Genomic DNA, 22,088 nt, shown 5'->3' on the forward strand with positions numbered 1-22,088 from the left:
TGTAATCCCAGCTATGTGGGAGGCTGGGGCAGGAAAATTGCTGGAACCCAGGAGGTGGAGATTGCCGTGAGCTGGGATTATGCCACTGCACTCTAGCATGGGTGGCAGAGTGAGACTCTGTCTCGAGAAAAAAAAAAAAAAGTAGACATAGTGACGTGTGCCCATAGTCCCAGCTCCTCAGGAGGCCAAAGGGGCAGGATCTCTTGAGTCCAAGATTTCGAGGCTGCTGTGAGCTATGACTACATTACAACACTCTAGCCTGGGCAACAGAGTAAGACACTGTCTCTTAAAAAAATCATAATAAAATAGAATGAAAACCAGAAATTTAGAGTGTTAGGTGGGTTGGTTCCTCTTGAGAGTTCTGAGGGAGGATAATCTGTTCCCTTCCTCTCTCCTGTCAATTCTCGGTGTTCCTCAACTTGGAGAAGCCTCACTGGAGCCCCTACCTCCATCTTTACATGGTATCCTCTGTGTGTGTCCTTACATGGTCCTTTGCTTATAAGGACAGGTGTCGTATTGGATTAGATGCCTACGCTATTCCAGTATGATGTCATCTTAACTAATTACATCTGCTGTGACACTATCTCCAAATAATACCACATTTTGAGGAAGACAGCATAATTATTTTTAAAGGGGCTGGGAAGCGCAATTTAATCCAGAAAATTTGCCTAGAAGGATGTGTAGCATTAAATGCCCAAAGAGGCCCTGTAAACACCTGGCAATACCAATTCCAGTCCCTCTGTTCACGTCTGCCGCACTAGATTTGATGAAGCACGCCAGCCATGCACAGTTGGAACTTCGCAGGTTTGAACATATCCAGGTTCTGTTATCATCTCATCTCTTTACCCCAGGCAACACCCACATCACAACAATTTACTACCCTTCCTTTATCTCATTTATGCTTGAGAGGCCAGGAAGGAGCTCCTGGCTGGGCTTATCTTATTTGGGAAAGAGTCAGAGAGGCACTCAGGTTCACACCAAGCAACCGCTGGCCTGCATCACAGCTCCCCACTGTCCTCTGGCCTCCAGTCTCTCCTTCCTTGAATCCATGGTATTCATTTTCTGAGTCAAACCAGCTCACAGAGCTATCAACACTCTAAACCTCCTCGTTCTGTGCATTGCATAAGAGTTAAGCCAGTGTACTCAGAGGGTCCTTTCTGCTCTCCTCTTTGATCCTCGTCCTCTGAGCCACTACATGGATGCTGTCCAGCAGTCAACAAAGCCACTCACTGCTTTTCCTTAAACACACACACACACACACACACACACACACAGGCACATGCATGCAAACATGCGCATGTGTAAAGACGTGCACATACACACGCATGAGCGTGCACACACACAGGCACATGCATGCAAACACATTCACATGCGTACAGACATGTGCACATACACATGCGCAAGTGTACACACAGGCACATGCATGCAACCATGTGCATGCGTAGACATGTGCACATACACACACGAGTGTGTGCAGACCCACAGGTACATGCATGCAAACACATGACCATGCATACAGATGTGCACATATACACGCATGAGTGTGCACACACACACAGGCACATGCATGCAAACACATGCGCATGTGTACAGACGTGCACATACACACACATGAGCGCATGCACACACACTCACACAGTGTGTTTCCTGCTGCATTATCCTTGCTCTTCTCACCACCTGGGATGCTGTGCCAGCCCTCCCAACAGGATTAAATCCCATCTACTCAAAATTCTGCTCACATACGCTCTCCTCCAAGGAGCCCTGCCTGCTGCCGTGAACTGAATGTCATTTCTCTTTTTCCTGTTTTATCCACACCTAACCTACAGAAATTCTCATCTACTTTGTTGATGTCTTTTGATATTCCTGCTCATCTACCAGCGTACTTCTCCTCCAAGGCAGATCCACCCATGCTTGCCTAAGTGAGCAAAAGCACTCACTGGCTCCCTGAGCCTGCAGAGGTGGAAGAGAGTAATGGTAGGAGCATAGGGGCTAGATGCAAACTGCCTAAATGTGAATTCTGGCTCTGCTGTGGTGTCATCAGAGGAGTGTGGCTCCGGGTTAAAATCCCACCTGTGATTTCTCAGGCCTGAACGTAGACTATGATGAAGGCTTTGCCTCACCAGCTTGGTACACAGCCAACAGACGGCAATCTCTGAAGGGAGTTGGAGTCCAGGCTTCAGAACCACCTGTCCGGTCAGGCTCTTGCACAAATTTGCATTCTTAACTCCTGCTCCTGCATTCCCAGGTCACTTTATCTGAGGCCTTTTGGGGGAGGTCTTCATTAGGCACCTCTGCAGAGGCCTCTTTGTGGTGGAGCGGAGGAAGCCTTGAAGATCCTTTCCCCACTCTACTCTAGTACTTTTCCACTCCTAGACCTTCCTTCTTGTTCTCTCCCTACCACAACCTCAGGGTCCACAAAACTCCTAGAGCCTTTTGTTAAGGGCTCCCTCCACCTGTGAGATGACCCCACATCTGTGTTGATCCACCTGACCGATGTGCCATTCCATGGGGAAAAATGTAACGGGGGAGTCGGTGCTTTTCTGGCCTTAGCCTCTTGTTCGCACTATCACAGTAAATGATTAAAGGCTTCACTCATTCATGGGTTGTTGCTTTAATTGGCTACTCCAACACCTGGCAGCTCAGCACGCTCTCTCTCTCTCTCTCTCTCTCTCACTCTCTCTCAGCTCAGCTGACCTCCTGACTAAACCAGGGTATAACAGAACCTAACTTCTAGGAATATTGCAATAGCCAAATAAGACAATTCATGTAGCATTTGATTTTAATTGTGATTAAAAAATATGTAACCTGAGGTCTACACTTTTTCTTTTTTTTTTTGAGATGGGGTCTTACTCTGTTACCCAGGCTGGAGTGCAGTGGCTCCATTTGGGCTAACTGCAACCTCTGCCTCCCAGTTCAAGCAATTCTCCTGCCTCAGCCTGCAGGGTAGCTGGGATTACAGTCACGTGCCACAACATGCAGCTAATTTAAAAAATATATATTTCTGGTAGAGACGGGGTTTTACCAAGTTGGCCAGGCTGGTCTCAAACTTCTGCACTCAAGTGATCTGCCCACCTTGACCTCCCAAAGTGCTGAGATTACAGGCACAAGCTACTGCACCCAGTGTATACACTTAAATTTTTAAGGACTCAGTGCAGTATCGTTCCCTACTAGCATGAGGTCAAGGAGTGGATCTGCAGAACTATTTCATCTGGCATGGCCAAAACTCTAGGGATAGGGGAAGTGGCAAATGGAAACCTGGTACATGGTCTTTCTCAGTAAATGCTTACATTTATTGTTATTATTGCTATTGCCTACATTTTTGCTGTGACCGTCTTCAAGCCCTGAAGCACAGCATATAAGGCCTTACATGAGTGTGCCCCATTTCAAATAACACTTCATTTTGCATTCTGCTGAATGGGAGAACATTAAATGCTATAATTCCACTACCTGCCTCAAACATTGTCGTCAGCCATAGCAAAATATTTTAAATTCCCGCTAAATAGATCATTTGTCTTCCTCTCTCCTTCTTCATTAAATTGATGTCTCTCCCATTTGCCTGACATTTTCTCCTTTATCCCTCATGGCCCTGCTCAGAAGCCACTTTCTCGGTGAAGACTTGCTAATTTCTACAACTCCTTATCTCTCCCTTCTTTCTGATATTTCCTTTCGTCAAATGTCTTTATTTATACACATATTTTGTTCAATTACATTTGCTTAATTCTATTCCTTTTTCACTTCCTAGAAGGAACCACATCTTTTAAATGTTTGTATTTCTAATCAATCATTCACCATTGGTTGGACAGCTGACATACAGCTGCTACTGGGATGGTAAGACTCGTGTCTGATTCTAGGGGTCCCACCAAGTACCTAGTATAATGCCTGGAACATAACTGCCATTAGGAAAATGTCTAGAAACTACACACACAAATGAAAGGGGATCCCCCAAACATAAACATCAATTTAAACAAGATCAGAGGTTCATAAAAATCCCATCAAATGCAAGAAAAAAAAATAGCAGTAGAAGAAAATCACACCAACAAATTTTAAACAAGATATGATTTTTTTAGTCTCGAAGAAGGTCACAGTGATAACACAGGCAATAGCAATAATAACAATACTTTTTTTTGAGATGGTACCCTGCTCTTTTGCCAGGCTGGAGTGCAGTGGCGCTATCTCAGCTCATGCAACCTCTGCTTCCTGGGTTCAATCGATTCTCCTGCCTCAGCCTTCCGAGTAGCTGAGACTACAGTCACACACCACCATGCCCAGCTAATTTTTGTATTTGTAGCAGAGATGGGGTTTCACCATGTTGGTCAGGATGGCCTGGATCCCTTGACCTTGTGATCTGCCTGCCTTGGCCTCCCAAAGTGCTGAGATTACAAGCATGAGAAAATGCGCCTGGCCAACAATAAATTTTTGTATCTTTTTAAGATGTTTAAGTTGAAGGGAATATGTATCGTTGGTTTTTTCATTGTGAGCATATTTCATGTTGCTTTGGTCTTCTTTTATCACAAGACAAACATCGAACAACAACTGAGCAACTGAAATCCTTTCAAATGATCAATTATCACAAAATACTTGGGAATACTATTCATGTGGATTCTTGGTGGCAGTATGTGTGTGCATACAAGCATGTGTGTGCAAGTGTGTACACTTTTGTGGATTTGTGTTTTTTAAAAACTGTAACTTTAAAAGATTGGGGTTTAATATCCTTTGAGAGTTCCCTAATTAGGCTCTGCTCCTCTTCTTAGATGAGTTTAGTACCCAAGTAAATGAACTAATTAGTAGTCTGCTGTTGAATGGAGCTACAATGTTGTATAAAATCCCTGGTCATCACTGGGAGTTCCCGCGTAGGACAGCAATTAAATAGTTCAGGAAAAATAAAACCTGTTCTCTATTCCCTCGCCTTATTCCATGACAAGAGTGTTTGCATGTGCTGTGCTCAGTTCCCAAATGGGCTTGGGCAGGAGGCCTTGGGTGATGGGCAGCCAGCAACCCAAATCTGGACAATAAAACCAGTGCAGTGATGAAAAGACAAAGGCAACTCCCAGAAGAACAGTGATCTCTTGAATGACCCAAGTAGTCTCTGCAAGCCTTTGAATTTTACCTTGATGTTTAAATGAAGGCAAGGAGAGAAAGGAGGGGCTAATTCTATTGATTGGTGTGACTCAGAAATCTAGCATAAAAGTAACCTAGTGATACGCAGAGCATGTGACATAAAACAAACCTAGTCCCCTGTGACTAAAGCATGCTCTGACCTTCTTTTGTCCCCACGGATTCTTGTAACACCACAAGCTAGAGTTTAGTTGAGGATTCATTTATGAATAAGCAAATATATCAAATATTACATGAATTATATTTAGTCTGTTCCGAAATGGACACATTTTGACAAGAGAAAATGAATTAATAATTAGTTTTTTTGTACTGGATTTGTAGATGAATCTTGAGAATAATTTCTTTTATATATATATAAAAGATCTTGAGAATGATTTCATATATATACATATATACATACTATATACATATACATATATATATATATAAATTCTCGAATACATGTGCAGAACATGCAGGTGTGTTACATGGGTATACAAGTGCCATGGTGGTTTGCTGTACCCCTCAACCCATTATCTACATTACTTATTTCTCCTAATGTTATTCCTCCACTAGCTCCCCACCTCTCAACAGGCCCCAGTGTGTGATGATTTCTTAGACTGTAATTACATTTCACTCTTATCACAGTTCTCTGCTCCCCAACACACCCTGGACTCCCACTCACTGGGTCTCAGTTGCCTTCCATGGGAGTACATTGCTTTAGAATTGGAAGCAGCTGCCACTAGGAGCTGTGTCAATGGGGTCCCTCTGTGCCTCCAAGTGAGTGTCCAATACCCAAGGCTGTGTAGAGAATGGAGACCATTAAATGCTGTAATACATTTAAGGTCATTCACCAAGAGCATGTAGAACATAAAGGAAATCTATTTCAGGTTCCTTCTTCTCAGTGTAGCTTCTCCAAATCACCTCCCCTACTCAATATATCCTCAATCAACCTACAATCCCAGCCTCACCTACCTGTATCCAGAGCCCTGTTTCACTATAGCATCTCCTCTTCCAAGGCATTCATCTTTATAATTTTGAAGTGATAATCTCATCCCCAGCCTCCTGAGTCTTGGCAATTCACTGCTTACCAAAGCCACTGACTATAAAACAACTGACTACCAGTGTTTTTTTCCAATAAATGCTAAGGAAATGGAGGCCTTGGCCTCAGTGGCTACAGATCCCATAGGGAAGGAATAGGAGATGAGTGAGGTGCTGTCCTACTTGCACAGGAGAAGGAAACAGAGCTCAGGTCTTCATCAGGCCACCACTTCCTCTTCCTAACACATCTAGAGTGAAACATACCTATTAATACACACATTTACATCCCCATCTGTTCTGAGAAAGTCACTCCCATTCACTGAAGCCTCGTTCTGTTTTGGGAACTAACACCCTGAGTTACTTGATGAGGCATCTTAGAGCGATGGGACACCAGAGAAACCAGGCCAGCTCTCACCTCCTCCATCCCAGCTTCCACCTGCTCCTGAGAGCAGGAGGGAGAGCCTTTCACCCCACAGTATTTAGATCAGTAGCAAGTTACTGGTTCAGATTTCAATTAAAATGGAAGTATCTAGTAGAGGCTTCAAGTGTCTTCAAAGATATTATACTCAGATGCAATATTAAAAGGAAAAGAAATTTGTCTACAGACAACTGTCCTAACGAGGCCAATGCACTAGGAACTGCTGACACGTCTCAAGTTGAGAGAAGCTAATGGAAGGACTGTGTATTCTCTGAAGCATTATTTCTGTCACAAGAGCTGAACAAACCTTAAAACAAAGCCAGCAAACTCCCAAAAATATGGGCTAAGGGAGAAAATAAAAAGATAAAAATACAGGATATTCTGTTGAAATCGCGTTTTCAGTATGCTAAAATATTGCATGACGGATCTTAAAGGTTTCGTTACAAAGAGTCAGGGTAGTCAGTGCAGGTCTTGCAGGACAGGAGATCACCGCCGGCCCATGACTCTGTTGTCACTGCCCAGGACACTGCCAGGCAGGAGCGGGTCTCCACGATGGTTGTGGGACAAATTGATGAATGAAGCGCTGCCCTTACCACTCCCCACAAATGCCCCAGGGTAAGAGCTAGAATCCGGTATGTACCGATGAACAGCTAGTCATGATCCAAATGCTGAATCTCTGCCAACTCTTTCAATTCTTACGTCGAACTCATGGGATAGATTCCATATCATTTCTTTTTTACAGAAAGTTGAAGGATTTTGAATGTAGCCGAACAGGCCAAGAGAGGAAGGGCTGAGAGTTGGTACAGTCAGTTTTGCTGTGCATTTCACAACTTCATTTTATGACCTTGCAGAAATCAGGTTAAATTTTGAATGTGAAGAAGGCTTAGAATCAAACAGAAGCCTAAGAAAACAGGTGACCATAACATCATAATGTGATCAATCTATTTAACAAAATGTGTATGTGATTCCATTTTTTTTCGAGAAAAATATTTTCTCATAGGAAATACCATGACAGCAATTTAGAGACTCTCAGCTGTCGTTGTTTAAGAAGAAAATACTTGGCCTGGTGTGGTGGCTCACACCTGTAATCCCATCACTTTGGGAGGCTGAGGCGGGAAATCATGAGGTCAGGAGTTCGAGACCAGCCTGGCCAATATGGTGAAACCCTGTCTCTACTAAACATATAAAAATTAGCTGGGTATAGTGGTTGGCACCTGTAATCCCAGCTACTCGTGAGGCTGAGGCAGGAGAATCACTTGAACCTCGGAGGTGGAGGTTGCAGGGAGCAGAGATCATGCCACTGCACTCCAGCCTGGGCAACAAAGTGAAACTCCCTCTCAAAAAGAAAAAAAAAAAAAAAAAAGAAGGAAATACAATTTATTTTTTTAGTCGGAGTCCACTCTCTTTTTCTGGGATGGAGTTTAGTGATGAAAGCATGGCTCAGGGCAGTCTCAACTTCCTGGGCTCAAGGGGGTCTTCTCTCCTCAGCCTCTCAATAGCTGGGACCACAAGCATGCACCACTAGACCTGACAACATTTTTCATTTTTTCATAGAGGTAGAGTCTCACTATGTTGGCCGGGCTGGAAAAAAGGCAATCTTTAATAGTTTCCTATGGCCACAATGCCTTTCTAAGCCTCAATTTCCTCAATTATAAATGGAAATGAGAATGCCTACGCCTCAGTGGTTATCTGGAAGGACTGGCAATGGTACGTACAAAGCATCTGGAATTGTGCCTGGAACACAGGAGAGACCTCAAGTACCACTGTTAACTGATATGCGTAGCACAGACCTAGCAAAGATGCACTTCAGCCTTCACCAGGCTCTGCATGATGGTCCATATTATGTGTCTGTGGTCAAAGTAATGCATTTAGAGTTGGTTTTAAGGAGCTACCACCCATCTATTAACCCTTACAAATTCGTTTAATAATCCTGTTGGGTGAGGGCCTCTAGAGAACGGTCCCTGCCCCTTTGGTCTGGCAGCCTGACAGAAAGTGGTCTCCGGCATAATACCTACAATTATACACAGCTTCCCATCAGCGCAGCCCTTTAATAGCTCAAGTGAACAAAGCACCTTGTAAATAAGGTGGTGTTGGCATTTTCATGTTGGTTTCCTTTAAGTAAGAGCCTATGGTTTCGAAAATGGTTTCAAGTTAACCTCAGCATTCCGATATCCCGCTTAAGGATATCAGAATGCTGCCTTTTTGCCTTTCCTCAACATTCATTCATCCTTTGGGGAAGTCTCTACTTAGCCCCTGGGATGCGCTAGGCTTGGGGCTGCTCTTAAGGTACAGAGGGCAGTAAAAAGGGAATTCCCATCCTCATGTAGTCCACAGCCTGGTGGGGGAACACAGCGATTTGACATGAAGTGATGAGGAATTGTCCTGGGCAACATGAAAGAGGTACAGAAAGGTCAAGCCAAAGGGTAGGAGACCTAAGCTAGTCTGGATGGAAACGAAGGGGGCTTCTGAACGCCAGATTCCTCAACTACAAAGTGAAGAATGAGAAGGCCTCAGCTGGGTGAAGTGGCACAGCCAGGTGAGAGTTCAGGCCTAGTAACACCCCTGAGTGAGCATCCAGGAAAAAGGGTGAGCAGGGCACCTTCTAGGAAATGTAATCAGGGAGAAAAGCAGTCCGCCTGGACCATGAGGCACAGTGGGCAAGAAGCATGGGAAAAAGCGGTTAAAGTGGGCAGCACCCCATTTGGAGGACCCTCTAATCCATGTGAAATCTACGAGGACAGCAGCAAACACTAAAGTCAACATGAACTTCTTTCCTTTGATTCACTTGGGCTCCGGCAAATATCCCTGGGCTGCAGTTACAGTGAAACGACTTACACACTTGGATTTGTGTGAAGAAGAGCTGAACGATGACTGTGTTCCTTTATAAACCCTACGCATCCTTCAGGCCCAGCTTAAAACCTACCCCCACTATCAATCCACCCTTGATCAGCATAAAGTGGTTTCTCCATATTCAGCCTCCCAATATGTTTTGCTTTCATCACTTAATTATACCGGCTTGTTTAATTAGCTTCTCATACACCGGTGGCTTAAACCTCCCATTAGACAGAAGCCTTCTAAAGAATTATGATACTCTTTGAAACTTCTCTGTATCCCCCTCTGTACCTGGTATTACAATTATTCTCTTAGCCAAAAAATGTAATTCTAAACACAAGTAATACACCAAGGAATAAGACAGAAATGGCTTCTGGTCTTGGGGGTCTTAAGTTTTGTCAGCAATACAGGTCAGATAAAAAAATAATTTTAAAATATTACAATATGAATATATATGTATATATATGCATAAATATAATTTTAAATAATGCTAAGAACAATGATGAAATAAAGGGAATTGTGTTAGGAAGTACCTGGTTTGGGGCAGGCTACTTAATAGTTTATGGCAGAGAAAATTCAAATAGTTGATAAATTAAGGTAAGACATGGACGATAAGAAACACACCATGCAAACATTTGATATTAGGAGGTCTAGACACTTAAACACCAAATGCAAATCTCTAGGATGGAAGAGCAGGCCAAAGGGGCAGGGCAGGGAAAGCAAGGAGACATGAGAGCAGCAGGAAGCAGGAGATCACATAGAGACTTGTAGAACATAGGCAGAGTTGGGTTTTATTCTAGGTATAATTAGAAGTCTTTGAAAGGTTTTAGGTACCTAGAAGGTACTTGATTTTAAAACTTATTGATTGCTTGAATGGTTATGCACATTCAGCCTCAGGAAAAAAAAATGTTGAACAGAATAAAATTTACCAAAAATTATATTTTAATTTTGAGTTAAACACTCATACTGAAGGCATTAACAATTGTGGAAAGTGGTAGCAAAATAATAGAATTGGCACAACAACACTTTTCAGAATTGTCCCTTACAGCAGCTTTTATCTGTCAATATTACCTTCTTTCTACAAATGTGTCTTTCGTGTAAACAACATCTGCACGTTTGCATGATGAAACTGACATAAGAGCCTGCTGGAAAACCATTGATAATCCTTGTTTCTATCCTTGAGTGAATGTCACAAAAAATAAACTTCATGACTTCAAGTCTTTAAAGAGAAAGTTGGTTAATCAGAAAAACAGCAGCTGAGCTGGTAAGTACTTTTAAAAGGAAATCTTGTGTATGTAAGCACCTATTTTGCAAATGAAGCGTGGGAAGCCATGTATATAGAAGACAGAACTCTTAACTGGTGGTCATTAAACATCTTATGGGCAAAAGCGGTAATTAATTACCTCCATCTTAGCTTCAACAATTGCTTTGATTTGCATTTTAGCATGGAACAACTGAGTAAAATAGCCTAAAATATCAATAATAATATGAATCAACAGCGAAAAATAATAACAGCTGACATTTATGAGACTCCTACTCTGTGCCAAGCACCATAGTGAATATTTGGCAGGTATTTGCTCATTAAATTGTAAAAAAAAAATCCCTAGAGCTATTGCCAAGAATAAACCCATTTGAATGGATGAAGAAAATGAGGCTGAGAAAAATGAAGCAACTTACCCAGGGCCTCAAAGTTGATGAGTGTGACAGCCAGAGATACAGCCTCTCATTCTCAACCATTTCACTGTCGCCATCTGAGTGGCCTGGTTGAAGCATCTTGCTTGCAGCTAATAAAGACTTTTTGTCCATTGCTGTGTGATAAATATTACACACTTCAGGTTGGTTCTTGAGTGGTGCCACTGCCTATTTAACTTTAGCAAAGGACCACTTAATTTATTCAAAAAATATGCATTGTGTGTATGCTATGTCCCAAGCAGTGGGGCTACAACCATGGACAAAACCAACTAAGTTCCTGACTTCTAGACTTGCCATTCCAGTTGATTTTAGTTCAAGGGAAAGAGGGTACAAACGGGTAAGCATATATGTTAACATGTGCCTTATAGTGGTAAGTATAAGGAAATAAAATGGACTAAGGAAACAAAGTGATAAAATGGGACACAAAGCTTCTCTTTTTAAATGGTGTGATCCCGGATCACATTCTCTGACCACAACTCCCCAGAACAGCATATACAAATCAAAATGACACCCCCACATAGAGAAGGAAGAGAGACGTTTGTGCCGATGAGGGCGTTGTTGTACACAATCGGGAGAAATCCTTAGAGGCAGACTCTGAGTTTTCAAGTCTGCTGATTGTAACACAGGAGATATTTAACATTACAAGCAATTGCTTCACATTGCACATAGATTTCTCATGGGATTTTTTTTTTTTTGTATAGTAAGTCTACTTTTATGTGGTAAGTCATTTATAAAAATGCATTTTCCCCATAAGTCTCTAGGGAATACACCACATAATATGCTAAGCATATTTATGTGATGCATTTGTGACATAATAATGACATCAGCAAGAAGGAGGGGGTGATTATCTCAAATGACTTCATATCTAATTATCTCAAACTTGTGAGAAAAAGAGAACCCAAAAAACAAATAACAAAAAAGTATGCCAATATCAAATCACAAAAGCAAAAAAAAAAAAAGAGTGACTTGCTTGAAAACTTTCTTTTAAGGTACCAAAGCCCAGTTTGCTATCCTAATTCATTAAACGTGCCTATTCTGGAATCAATAGCAAAAGACCATGGGCTAATTTTTGATTGATAAATTTCTCATTAAAATTAATGTCAATCTAAGCTTCCAAACTGCACCTATTAATAAAGGTCTTAACTGATGTCATCTGTAGCCAATGCCTTTCTATGGGTATAATCAATTTGGTAGAGATCCTGTACTTTATTGACGTTTGGCTACACACGGGAGTTTTTTCTCCTCCTTCAGGGAGGGCCCATCTCTGTGCAGAAACCCAAAAGCAGACCTAAGGCATGAGGGCACTTGCCATTTAATTTAGAGTTCCTGTGACATGCCTAACATACAGCACCAACGTCAGACAATGCTGTTAGTGCACGGGTCCCAAGGGTCACCAGCTATGAAAAGCCAATTGCTGCACTTAAAAGCTAGGCTGTCAGAAAGCTTGGTGTTCTAGACGCCCTGGCTCCAGCTCCATCTACAAAACTTTAAGTGCCACTTGCTGAAAGTATGGAAAAACCATATCCTGTCTTTATCCATACAGGGTACCATTTATGTCCTTTACAATATCGCACAAGCGGAATACCTGGAACCAGGTAAAAAGCCAGTGTTCTACATTCAAATATTCCTGAGTCTTCAAAGAAAAGTGGTATACTTGATTCCTGAGGAAAATCAGATCCCACGCAACAGGAGCACACGAGTATTGACTCATCTGAACCCGAAGGAAAACGGCGCCTACTAAATGATTCTCGAAGAACACCCCTAAGGCTCACTGAATGCTGTTACTTTACACTTAACATTTCTGAGTGTATTAACTTGGAGAGTCTCAGTGCACAGGAAAAAAACAAATAAACAAACAAACCAGAAAGGTTTATTGGACAGCCGAAAGCCCAAAAGGAAAGAAAAAAATTCAATATCTGCTTTTTGCTATATTCAAACAAAATATGAAATGAAATTTACTCTAGCTGTAAAACTCTAAAATCATCAAAGAGCAGCCCAGTAGCTAAAGGAAACTCAATGAAGGCCCATGACCCCTCTGCAGGGATGGGTGATGCAAAATGTTTAGATTAAAACTGGTGCAGATAAATATCTCGAAGATCAGATTTTTATCTGAACGCTAAGCAGCCCTTTGGTCTTCAGAGGTGCTCTGCAGATGTCAAGAGAAAAGCAGCTCCTTTAAGGCTACAAAAGTATAGCACTTCTTTCCACGTTGCTATTAGACTGGCAACGCCAGAGCTGTAAGTCTTCTAGGAAATTTCCAGCTACGCTGTGAAACTTAAGCATGTGAAGAACACTTAAGGAGAATTGTTTTACTTTCACTCTCTCTATCAAAGGTAACTTTGTGAATGGGTTTCGAGAGAATGACCTGAGGGTGGAAAGGACTGTGTCCTCCTTTGCTTAATCTGAAAACAATGAGGCCAGGCATGGTGGCTGATGCCTGTAATCTCAGCCTTTTGGGAGTCTGAGGACCCTGGATCACAAGGTCAGGATATTGAGACCATCCTGGCTAACACCATGAAACCCCATTTCTGCTAAAAAATACAGAAAATTGGGCAGGTGTGGTGGCGGGTGCCTGTAGTCCCAGCTACTTGGGAGACTGAGGCAGGAGAATCTCTTGAGCCCGGGAGGTAGAGTTTGCAACGAGCCGAGACTGCCCCACTGTACTCCAGCCTGGGCGACAGATTGAGACTCCATCTCAAAAAACGAAAAAGGAAAGAAATGGTATTTTCTCTTTCTGTCTGTCTCTCTTCCTTCCTCTCTCTCTCTTAATGTCTCTCTAACATTTCTAGAGAATCAGATAGTGTGAGACAACTAGCTGACCTTTCCTCAGTTCTCCATTACATTTTAAATGATTTTGTTGATTCTCTTTGTCGGAGCTTGGGTAAGGCCTAAGGAGAAGTTTCCAGAGAAGCTCGATGACTGTGGGGCTTACTTTCAGTTCTGAGTTTTTCTCAAGGGTGAGCGGCCTTCTTTACACCCATCAGAGACAGAAGGACAGTGTGTCCCATTAGGCTGACTCTGCTGTACAATCTACCGCTGTTTGCTTATTGATCCCCTAAAATTCAAGCTTGTGAAGCTTCAATTTGGGAAACTTCACTTTGGAGAATGTACTTACATTGTTTTTTTTTTTTAAGTACATAATTCTTGTTTATTATAAAAGCATTAAAGAAAAATTTGGAAAATAAAGAGAAGGGAAAGATCACCCCCAATTGCATAGTGCTTTATAATGAATAGCAAGAAAACATGTTTTTCTTTAGGTTTGGCTATTTTTCTTCATTCTGGCACATCCATTTGCATTTTCCTCTAAGCACAATGATGGTTATTTTCTAAAATTTTATATGATTATAAGAAAATGATTTGGTGAAAGCTAAAAGAAATTCTACAGACCTGTAAATTGTTCTTTCTAAAATTGTTCTGTCAGGACGTCAGAAAGTTTAGTTACCTTTCTCCTCGCTGGTAACTCTCTGGGGAGTTTCCCAACAAACAGCGGGAAGCCTCTGCAACCTGCTCTACCCAGCTCCACCCCACATCCAACCTGCTTTTTTATTTTTATTATTTGGCACTGGCCAGCCTGTGACACACAGAGGTTCAAGTGTTGGTTTGTTGTCTACAATTGGGAGAAATCCAAGCACCGTGAATTTAAGCACCAGGAGCTTTCAGGTTTCTGGTTAAGGCTCAGATTCAAATTAACAATGGTTTCTAGATGCTGGAGACCCACACTTATCTTGTCCAGTAGCTCCCTGAAGCTAGAATCAGATCAGACATGCGCCCCCCTCCACCCAGATCTCCATGAATTGGCATGTGTTGTTCATTCTGTCACTTGTTCATGTATTCCACGGGCATTTTCTGCACAACTACCAGGTGCATGAAGATGTCCAAATGGAAGTAATTTTCCTGTTTTAAAGATGAGTGGCCAGCCCTGGTCCAGGGTGAAAGAAAGGCCAGACAGAAAGGTGTGGCATCAGAAGCCAAATTAAGGCCAGGCACAACAGCTCATGCCTATAATCCCACAACTTTAGGAGGCCTAGTTAGGTGGATCATGAGATCAGGAGATTGAGACCTTCCTGACCAACATGGTAAAACCCCATTTCTACTAAAAATACAAAATAATTAGCTTTGCATGGTGGCACATGCCTGTAGTCCCAGCTACTCAAGAGGCTGAGGCAGAAGAATCATTTGAACCCAGGAGGTGGAGGCTGCAGTGAGCCAAGATCATATCACTGCACTCCAGCCTGGAGATAGAGTGAGACTCTGTCTCAAAAAAAAAAAAAAAAAAAAAAAAAAAAAAAGAAGTCAAATAAGACAAAAGATGGTGAGGGGAACTGCAGCATTGGCAATGTTCAGCCATACCTGGGTCATCCCCTCCTTTCAAAATATGCTGGGTCCATGGAGCAAAGAGAGAAGGGGAAAAGAGGTGGGTTCCAGTTACCTGAGGCCATTCCCTGAAGGATCAGGCAAACTAGACAACAGCATCATCTCAGTCCATTGTCAGGCCTCCCCTTCAGGAAGCCCAGCCTAAACCTCCTTCTGTCATAATCAGTCATTGTCTCTTCTCCACTAGCCTTGAGTGCTCCACAGTCCCTCCCTGCCCCTCTCCCTCGCCTGCTCATTATCAGTGTCGTGTTGTCTGCTGCCCATCACCCCTCCACATAACTCATAACTCACAACAAACTGTGAGCTCCTGACAGCTGAAATCAGGCACAGCCCCTCCAGTGCCCAACCTGGCATACAGAGAGGGTTTATGCCATCATTGGAAGAGGGAACAAATGAACAAAGAATCAGCAAACAGGCTCTGGACCTAGAGGTAGGCAATTCATGAGGTAAGAATGTCATCGATGGTGCACCGCCGTTATTACTGAGACTTTGCCATGAGTTTTTAAAAGGGGAATGCCAAATGAGGTTGCATTAAATAAAGCATAGCATCCAGAAACAAGGAGGTTATTATATATTCATCTCTGGTGAATGATGGTCAGTTCCAAGCAGCTGTTTTTGGTTTTGTTGGTTTGTCTGTTTTTTGGGACGGAGTCTCACTGTCACCCAGGCTGGAGTGCAGTGGCACAATGGCAGCTCAGCCAAGCAGCTGTTTTAATAGGAATGTTTTAACAGAAAAATTGACTAAATAGGATATAAACAAAGATGACTGATGAAGAGGTCCAGCCTGGAAATGCTTGCCATATGAAGAGCCATTGGCCCCAAAAAAGAGGAATTGTTTCATTTAGGAGAACAGGGGCTGAAGGGAAATGTGATACCAAAATTTGAATGTTTAAATTTTGGATATGAGAAAGATGTCCTACATGGCTCAAAGGGAAAAATGTTAAACATTCAGAAGACAATCTCATGCCAAGAAAGGCATGGTTTTATGGTCATTAGAGCTACCCACAATCACACTGGATTCTGGTGAATGAGTAAGCCTTTTTGCCACTGGAAACGTTCAAGTAGAGAAAGCAATTTAAAATGTTTGTTTTATTCTTTTAAGACAGGCATCAAGAGTGTTGGAATAGATGGGTCACTCTTTCAAAATAATGGTTCTATGATCTCTGACGTGGTGAAGTAAGCCCAGAATACTCAGGAAAAAAGGTCATTAGAGAAGCAGGAAACTTATCTCATTATCCCTGGGTGACTGCGTGACTTTAGTAGAAAGCGACTGCACCCAATAAATGCTGATGATACCAGTAAGAAATTGAGACTCACAGTAAATGAAGCTAAAAGGATGAGCAAGAAAAAGTAAAAACAGAAATATCACTGGGGAGCGTGTGACTACCACCAACAAAACCGGGTGCCAAACTGTAAATAATCCTCACAATAGCATCAAGTCCCTAGTATATCTTCATGTCACATTTGAGGCAAAATAGGATCAGAGATGTTACGTAGCCAGCTCGAAGTCACAATGTCAGTAAATGTCAATGTCAACATTCAAACTAAGACTTACTTTATATTGAAGTGTATGCTCTTTTTATCTCGTGATGGCCTGGAAAAGAGTATTGCCCTACCTCTCTGGATGACTATTAGAGGATTGCCCAGAACACCAAGTGTGTAGAGCTGTTCTGAATGAAAGGAAAAACGATAGGTGTTTTCACCAGATGATGAGGACATCAGCATCAAGAGACACACTTTTTGCCATGATCCATTCACCATAACTCTTACCTTTCTAACCATCCAAACATGGGTAAAAGAACAGGGATCAGGCCAGGCACAGTGGTTCACACCCAGCACTTTGGGAGTCCGAGGCAGTGGATCATGAGGTCAGGAGTTTGAGACCAGCGTGGCTAGTATGGCAAAACCCCATCTTTACTAAAAAAAAAAAAAAAAATACAAAAATTAGCCAGGTGTGGTGGTGGGTGCCTGTAAGCCCAGCTACTAGGGAGGCTGAGGCAGGAGAATTGCTTGAACCTGGGAGGGAGAGGTTGCAGTAAGCTGAGACTGGGCCACTGCACTTCATGCACTCCAGCCTGGGTGCCAGAGCAAGACACCAACTCAAAAAAAAAAAAAAAAAAAAATAGAACAGAGATTATTCTACAGCCAACAAAAAGAAACAGCTTAAAATAGAAGCAGCTTATTATTAAAACCAAACCAAAATGAAAACCTAAATACTTTAGGAAACTTCTATTTACTATAAATGGCATCCTAAATGTTCTTGGGTTTGTATTTGTTTACATCTTGGCCGATTTTTCCCACTGGCTAAACTACTGCTTGGGCATAACAAATAGATCAGGGGAAAAAAAGCCACCATGTGGTATTAACTTCCATGAATCTTTTTTGACTGTAACTTAATTCATCTTCCTCTGAGTACCATATGCCAAGTAACAAATTATAGATCCCCTTACATGTTGATTCATTCACACGGATATCTATTAAAAGCTCCACTTTGGAGGGCAATACAGAAATTTTAGGAATAGAAAGTCACATACCAGAATGGTTAAAGAACATGAAAAGGTGTTTGACATCATTAGTCACTGGGGAGGTGCAAATTAAAACCACGATGAGCTATCACTACACGCTTATCAGAATGGCTAAAGGTAAAAATAATGAAATACCAAATGCTGGGGAGGATGCAAAGAAATCAGATTACTCACACATTTCTGGTAGAAATGTAAAATGGTACAGCTACTCTGGAAAACAGATTGGCAGTTTCTTGTAAAACTCAACATGAAATTATCATATGACTCAGTGATTGTACTCCTGGGCATTTATCCCAGAGAAATAAAAACATATGTTCATATAAAAAAAAACCTATATACAAATGTTGATAGCAGCTTTCTTCATAATAGATAAAAACTGGAAACCCAAATGTCCTTCAGTGGATGAGTGGTTAAACAAACTGTAGTACACCCATGCCATGGAATACTACTCAGCAATGAAAAGGAACAAACTATAGCTATATGCGACAACTGGATGACTCTCAAGGGAATGATGTTGACTGAACACAGCCAGTCTCATAAGGTTATGTACTGTATGACTCCATTCATGTAGCGTTAGTGGTTGCCATGAGCCAAGGAGAGAGTAGAAGCAGGGGAGAGGTAGGTGTGGCTGTGAAGGGACAGTAAAGGGACCCTCATTAAAATGTTCTGTACCTTGACTCTAGAATTGGATACATAAATGTAATTAAATTCCAAAGAACAGGAATGAGTACATGTAAGCTAAGCCTGGAAAATCTGGATAAGATTGATAGACTATATCAAAATTGATTCATTGGTTGTGATATCATACTCTAATTTTGCAAGAAATTACCATTGGGAGAAAACAGGTAAAGAGTACATAGTATCTCTGAGTTTTCTTTCTTACAACTACATGTGAAACCACAATTATCTTAAAATAAAAAGTTTAATTAAAAAAATTAAAACAACTGAAGAACCTAGTTGAACTCCAAGTGCCTGATTCTTGAAATTTGCCACTCTGTTTCTCTCTGCTATTCAAACTTTGGATGGAAGATAATCATAGGTGACTGTGGTGATTAGGTCAGTGACTTGCACGTAGTGTATATTCAATAAATGTGATCTACCATTAAGGGAAACAAAAGAATTCAGACACCTATGCCATATCTCGAAACCAGATGGGGTCTTTGTTATTTAGTTCCTTTTCTAATGCTGCCATGTGAGTAAGTAAACGAACACAGGGCCACTGTGGGTTGGCTGCAATTTGGAAATCATTCACTATTTTAAGTCTCATTGCATTTTTGACACGGAAGGAGACAGAGGCACAAAAAGAGTGGGCTACCAGCTAACTCAAATAGTGCTGAGAACCTCCACTTTCAGCATCCTTTCCTTCTATATTCCTCTAAAGATGTGCTAGTTGACTTTTTTCTTTTCTTTTTTTTTTTTCGCTCAGCAGGCAGTGTATGAGGGGTACACATAAGGAAGAAGAAAAAACGTTCTTCTTACCATCTCATGCTTTATTTACCCTAAATTTCTGTCCTCTGTTGTGCCATTTTTTAAAGCTACATCCCCTGCTGAGATGTTTACATGGCCAAAGAGAGCAGCAGAGGCTCCTGGGCTTGAAGGGAGGAAGCAGTCTGCTGAGACGCCATTCCCATCAGTGTTTTTGGGTCAGCGCTGCTGACATGGTAAGTCCATGCATCCATATGTATCCAAATTTTCTCTGCGTTCTTTTTAAAAGCACAAAATTAGAGTCATCTCACTCTTTTTGAAATGGCCCACTTCCCAAGAAGAATGGGAGAGGGAACAGAATAGAAAAATCTTAATGAAGCAGGAGAGGAGCCAGACCCAAGGTGCGAGCTTGCTATTGTGGTTGAGGCTCTCCTGCACACGCCCACAGAAAGGCCTCGCTGCCTGCCAAGTCCGCTTTCTCTACAAGCAGATTCAACAGAGAACAGTGCAGGAAACACTGGCACCAGAAGAGGTCTTGCCTCCGCCTCATCCTGCTCCAGAGCTCAGTGTTTTCCCCAAGGTTTGGGAACCAGGGAACTATGCCATTTTGAAATAAAAAGCACCAGGCAGAGCTGACATTTTCATCCACCCAAATTTCTAAATGAGTTCGTCGGGAAGATAGCCACTAAATAAAGCTGGCAATCACCTCTGAAATTGCATTCTGCATTCTGCTGCTGCAGAGCAGGTTATGGAAAGTGACAGTGAAGGGTGCCCGAATTTACTAAGAGTGGGAAAATTGCTTTTGGATCTGCCTAGGTCAAAAAAGAGAATACAGCATATGCAAAATACACCCGTAATTCAGTATTCACACTGGCTCGTGGCACACACTCTCCTGCGCAGGGTACTGTGCTAGATGCCAAAGTCACATGGGGAACAGACTTAGTCCCAGTCCTCAATGGGGCTAACACTCCTGCAGGCTTGGGGTGAAAGGTCATAAAGACCAATGTATGCTAGGTCTGGGAGAACAGGGAGGACACCTAAATCTTTCCAAATCAAGAAGGATGGGGCTGCCATCTAAGACTAGAAAGATTAGAAGGAAAAAACCAGGAATGGCATTAGGAGAGAAGGATGGATAGAGATGAGAAGAGATGGGGAAAATGCCATGGAGTATAAAACAAAATGAAGTGTCCCAGAGCAGAGGCTCTCATTACAGGACTACTTTTGTCCTCTTCCTGCCCCATCCTTTCATTGCCAAATCTGGCAATTTGGAGCAATATTTTTGGTTGTCTTAACAGGAGTAGGTAAAAGTCAGAGGTGCAGCTAAATATTCTGTAACGCCCCGGAAAGCCCCACCACAAAGAATTACCCAGAACAGAGCTTGATAGTGCCAAAGCCAGGAAACTCCAGCCTAGAAACAAGGTTTGGGGCAGGATCACTTCTCCGAACCTGAAATAAAATAAATGACAACCCATTCTTGGGTTAGGAAGGAAGTTAGAATGTGAGTCCCTTGTGCCATTTCTGGGTATTGGCGTATTGTTCTCACTCAACTTTCAGACACAGTTTTCCAGTAGACGAGGAGTTAGAGCCAGGGAAAATCAGTCATGGGAGAAGGGGGGGAAAACACATGCATGTACTGAGATTTGCCAAACTCTTTATAACAGCAATGTCGTTACTCTTTGTTTGATACTTTCTATCATTTTTTTCCCAGTACCTCGGCATCTTAGGCCAAGCTATTGCTTTTAATCTTTTTGGAAAAAAAGTAAAAAAAAAAAAAGAAAAAAACAAACAAAAAAACCCAGAAGCAAGGAAGACTTGTGATACCATCAAAGTTGATCAATGACAATTTTACAGATTATTAAAATAGTTAAAAATAGGATTACCCAAATAAGGGAAGTCAGGTAAAGATCCCAACATTTTGTTTGAATACTGAGATTATTTTGGCCACATTCTCTGTGTTAAGACACTCATAAATAGGCCCTGGCTTAAACTTCAGCTCTCATCAGTATTAATACGAGAATAAAAGTGTGTCATAAGGATTCTGAGTCCACTAAGAACATTTCCTGGGAAACACCGACAGTGAAAGGCAGTGACATGTCTGGTTTGGACACTAAGATGTGATATAAAATCCCCCTTTCTCATTTCCTATCTTGACAATCCATACAACCCTTAAACAAAGGGGGTGAAATCACTTTTGGAAAATCTTCTTACAAAGTGTGAATATCTAATATCCCAGGCACATGGTCAGTTAATGTATTCTAGCATACACGAAGGAATTTGCTGAATGCTGACAGTACCGGGTAACACTTCATTTTACTATTGCATATTTATGAAATTAATGATATAATGCTTACCATCCCTCCTAACTTTAACTCTGAATGATGGTATTTGATCCTGTGGGAATGCATGGTCATTAAGCCTAGAATTAAATGCAAGAGTAATCTCAAATTTTGAGGAGGTGACAAAGAGAGATGAATATGAGAGACTACATTGTATATTAAATATAGGAGCTTAATGAGAACAAGGCAAAACAAATAAGAAAATAAGCCAGGTGTTTTTTCCCCAATATGCCAGCTAGGGTTTTATTTTTACAGAAGTGGCCCATGCTCACTTATGTGATTGAGGGATTACCAAATGCCAAATCCTGTCAGCCTAAGTATATGTTTCATTTCCAGATGATTATATCTACC

General features: G+C 41.8%; 1 protein-coding gene and 1 long non-coding RNA gene across 22 annotated transcripts in view; one reads left to right on the forward strand and one right to left on the reverse strand.

Annotated features, from left to right (window-relative positions):
• Nucleotides 1-22,088, reverse strand: part of LOC128932316 (uncharacterized) — a 455,935-nt gene that overhangs the window by 276,760 nt on the left and 157,087 nt on the right. For 16 of the 19 annotated variants that reach the window (XR_013536601.1, XR_013536602.1, XR_013536600.1 and 13 more), the window contains 2 exons: nt 17,222-17,368; nt 11,063-11,193 (listed from right to left, as the gene is read on the reverse strand). The exons of 1 other annotated variant lie outside the window; for it this stretch is intronic. The gene's annotated coding sequence lies outside the window, so the exon portion shown is untranslated. The remainder of the gene's footprint in view (nt 1-11,062; nt 11,194-17,221; nt 17,369-22,088) is intronic. 2 more of the 19 variants (XR_013536612.1, XR_013536599.1) reach the window with 1 other exon arrangement.
• LOC118154463 (uncharacterized) overlaps nt 15,654-22,088 on the forward strand; it is a 36,517-nt gene continuing 30,082 nt past the window's right edge. For 2 of the 3 annotated variants that reach the window (XR_004744354.3, XR_004744356.3), the window contains exons 1-2: nt 15,654-15,897; nt 19,512-19,637. This is a non-coding gene — a long non-coding RNA (uncharacterized LOC118154463). The remainder of the gene's footprint in view (nt 15,898-19,511; nt 19,638-22,088) is intronic. The other variant, XR_008481983.2, reaches the window with a different exon arrangement.

The sequence above is a fragment of the Callithrix jacchus genome, chromosome 6 (genome assembly GCF_049354715.1).
Source record: "Callithrix jacchus isolate 240 chromosome 6, calJac240_pri, whole genome shotgun sequence".
NCBI classification, from domain to species: domain Eukaryota; kingdom Metazoa; phylum Chordata; class Mammalia; order Primates; family Cebidae; genus Callithrix; species Callithrix jacchus.